Raw genomic sequence first — 4358 nt, 5'->3', positions numbered from 1 at the left:
GCTATATTTAGCCCTTACCTGCAAGGGCAGAAGGTGATAGTGGTTGTAGAAAAGCATGATAATACTATTACCATCCCATCTCATCCCTGGCAGTCACATGATCAGCAGCAAAGAGTTGTATTTCCTGCTCCAGGGGAACAGTTAGGATTTTCTTGGTGGTGCTGGGAAGGAATGACACCATCCTTTTAAGCATAAATTATTCATTTATGAGACAAGCAATGTCCTTCTAAAAAGCTAATTTATCAGATTTTTATTGTGAATCCTCGTGAAAACAAATATTTAGCATTTCCTCAGTGGCACATATCAACCTGACTTGGACCCAGAAGCACACACAGTCAGTTAGATCACTGAATCACCTGTTTTAGATTTGCGGCAGCTCGGTCCGAGGCCGGGCTCATAATGTAACATTAACTCTCCTTCCTGTTCCATATGAAAATTTAAGCATAATCCCAGAAGGGCAGTAAAAAATAGTGTGCCGGCCAAATGCAGCTCCTGGTCACACACATGGCAGTGGCAGATCGTTTACCCCCGAAAAACCACCACAGTGAGGTAAAGTCCTTGGTTTAAACAGTTCCTTTTTACAAGCTCCGGCTGCTCCTCTGGTGACCTGAGCAGGACAGTGTGGCAGATACATATAACATGCAGGGTGGTTAGGCCATCACTGGTGGTTTCCACCTTAGCGCTCAATAAATAGTTCACCATTTTAAGAAATAAGCTTTCTTTTCAAGAGTTGAGAGTGGAAAGTTGGTACTACTCTCTTTTCCTTTAAATATGCAACAACAACAACAACAACAACAACAACAACCAAGAGAAGGTTAGCTTAGATTAGCATGAAGACTGCGAACAGAAGGGAAACAGCTAACTTATTACAAAGTGAAAAAAGATCTTTACCGCTAAAGCTCAGTAATAAACCCAAAATAGTTCCACATGTAACCCCCTATAAAATCACAACTTGTTATTTTAACACTTCGGTTTTTGTATGGGTTATTGTAATTACATATAATGTGTTAATTAGTAAGCTTATGAGGTGCTTTTATTTACTTTTGATGACAGCCAGGCTAGCCGTTTGCTCCCATATTCAGTCTTTATGCTAAGACAAACCAGACACGATGGTGTTATTGATCTTCTTATTTAAAACACAGCAGCGGAGAACCATGCATCACCGGCTGGCTTCAGACGAGGCCGGCTAGCAAAACAGCTAGCGCTGCCCAGTGTTTCCCCTAGGATGGATTCATAGCAGCGGTGCTAAGGCACGTGTGACCAGCATAATGTGAGCGCGGAGCGCGTGGAATTGTTTAGCGTGTGCACGTGCGAAGTACGCCCCGCCAATTTGTTTCTATGTGTTTGCTAGCACAAGAAAGGCTCTTAAGGCCTAGTACCTAGCCAATTTGCTGCCCTAGGCGAGATTTTATAAAGAATAAATGAAAAATCTACAAAAGACAAATACACTACAAAAACAGAAACTTATTGACATAGGTAATATACGTAAAAATGGCTTCAAATGTATTCAGTATTGTATGAACATGTTTGAATTGGGGGGTGGACGTCACATCCGCTAGGGGGGTCCGGGGGTATGCCCCCCTGGAAAGATTTATTTTTTTGAACATTTAAAGTAAAATGCTTCAATCTGGTGCTCTTTGAGCACACTATTACTAGAGAACTGATCTAGGGGGTACAACTCTAAAACACCCATATGAAAAAGATCGGTTTACATTATAATAATCAAATAAGTATATGAACATAACCAATAACCTACCATAGCCAATAACAAATAAATGTAACTTATTTTATTTGTGTTGTTTATTTTCTTATTTTACCTAGTTAACATTTATTTATTTATGCATATTTTTGTATCTCTCCAAATTTAAACGATATTTTTGGTTTACTGTCCTATAGTATACATTGGAATGATTTCAAACCTGTTTTTATTTATTCTAATAATTATAAAGGAGTGCCTTGGAAATATGTGTTTACATAATTTGTGGTCAAAACGTTTGAGACCCTCTGAGATAACTTAGACTAAAATTAACTTTCTAAACACTCAGAGTCCTTTACCTCACTGAGCCTCTCAGTCTGATAGGAGAGCTCTCCTCCACCCTGGTTGTAGAAACATCTATTTCTTATATCCGTTAGCGCTGCTAACACCAGATTCTAATAACAACAGCGCCGGTACCGGTATACATCTGGGGCTAAGGCAATGATGTCCAATTATAGACCTATCAGTATCCTCCCCTGTGTCTCTAATGTAGCTGAGAAATGGGTGTCAAAACTAATCACCAAACATTTAGATAAAGGTTTTACTCCACTCCACCCAATGCAGTTTGGTTTTCGTGCTCACCACTCCACTGAGACAGCTAACTGTGTCTTTGTGGAAAAGGTTAAATGTATGTTGGACACGAGCCCATATGTAGATGCTATCTTCCTTGATCTCAGGAAGGCATTTGAAACTGTTGACCACCAAGTGCTCTTTACAAAGCTGACTCATTTCTATTTTTTGGCAGTTTCCATACTTTAGGCACTTTCACACCGCAGTACTTTTCCCACAAAAGTTCATCAAAACTTAGTTCATGAGAACGTTTTGGGAGTTTTACGGGGCGTGGTTTGCAATCCGCCCAGCTAATCAGAAATAGGAACCTTTTTCTCCCACGAAAGTCCCTGCTCTCTAGCAGGGACGGAAAAGAGGGTAGGATTGTTTTGGTGTGAATGCAGCATTTCAGAACTATATCGGAACTAAAGTGGGAAAAGTACTGCGTGTGAACGCGCCTATTGGTTTAAGTCTTACTTATCGAACAGAAAACAGCGTGTTTTGGTCAACGGTGCCAAATCCCCCTACCTTGTCAACCCTGTTGGGGTTCCACAAGGTTCCATTCTTGTACCGTTACTTTTTTCATTGTACATTAATGACTTGCCTAATGTATGTCCTGAGTTGAACGTGCAAATGTATGCCGATGATTCGGTCATCTTTATACACGGGAAACACACTGAAATGATCGCATCTTTTCTCTCTAATGCTTTGGGCAAGGTTCAATACTGGCTGAACAACATTTGCTTACAGTTAAACGTAAAAAAAACAGTATGCATGATGTTCAGTAAACGACCGGTCAAAATTGAAGGATCCAACTTCAAGTATCTTGGAGTCATACTGGACTCGAACTTGACTTTTAAGAAACATATCAATAAAGTATCCAATACTATTAAATTGAACTTGCAACATTTTAAACAAATTAGACCCTTCTTAACTGTCAATGTTGCAAAGTCATACCTCCACTGTATGATTCTATCCCACATAGAATACTTTTTTACAAACTGGTCGTTTGCTTGTGCCACAAACCTGAAACCCATAGAACAGCTGTACAAGAGAGCTATCAAGGTTTTTGACAGAAAGCCACATTCATACCACCACTGTACCATCATTGAAAAACACAATTTCTTGAGCTTTGACAATTTTAAGTCTTTTAAGAGTATGTGCTTTATTTATAACTGTTTACATGGACTGCCCCCCCCCCCCCTTAGGGGAATTCAACCACAGAAAACACACTGGACGCTGCACTAGGTCAGAAACCAGAGGAGACTGTGAAGTCCACCGCAGACGGACCACTTTTGGACAACATTTCCTCTCCATTAAAGGCAGCTCATTGTGGAATAGCCTCCCAACTGAGATACGGGATTGTACCACTTAATAGCTTCAAAGGTCAACTCAAAGAACGGTTGAGAAACAAACAGATGTGCAATCACCGCTAAATGCACTTTAATACAGGGGTATCTCCTCTTGCACTTTAGGTATCTCTTGTATCTTCTCCTGCACTTTATATGTCGTTGCTGCTATATTGTATTACCATGTCATAAATACTTGTGTATGCTGCTCTTGCTCTTTTTGCATATCATGTATTTTGTTTTTGCTATGTTTGTAAAATGTAATCTTCTTAAATATTTTATGTGAGGGACTGCGGATGGAAATGAGCTAAAATCTAAATCTGGCACTGTTACGCTTGACACATTTTAATGTTGTAAGTGTTCATTATTGTGCATTATCCCTGCCAAATAAACGATTAAATACATTTTTTTTCCCTCAATTCATGAATGAACTGATATGTTTTAGCATTGAGGACACAGATTGTGGTAATGTTATACGGGACTGCATTATATTAAGAGGTATTTCTAATATTCTACTCCAAAAAAAGAGGGAAGACCTATAATTATGTGGTCCAATAAAACACCACTTTGACCTGAATAAGAAACATAATAATTGACATTTGAGGCAATGCCACCAAAATCTGAACATTATTGGTTTTGGAAATCTAATAAAGTGGCTTCTCACTGGTACATTTATTTAAAATCAAAGAAGTCAAATAATCACA

This window comes from Notothenia rossii (assembly GCF_949606895.1).
Source record: "Notothenia rossii genome assembly, chromosome: 11".
Lineage (NCBI taxonomy): Eukaryota > Metazoa > Chordata > Actinopteri > Perciformes > Nototheniidae > Notothenia > Notothenia rossii.
Note: the sequence above shows the minus strand (reverse complement) of the source record.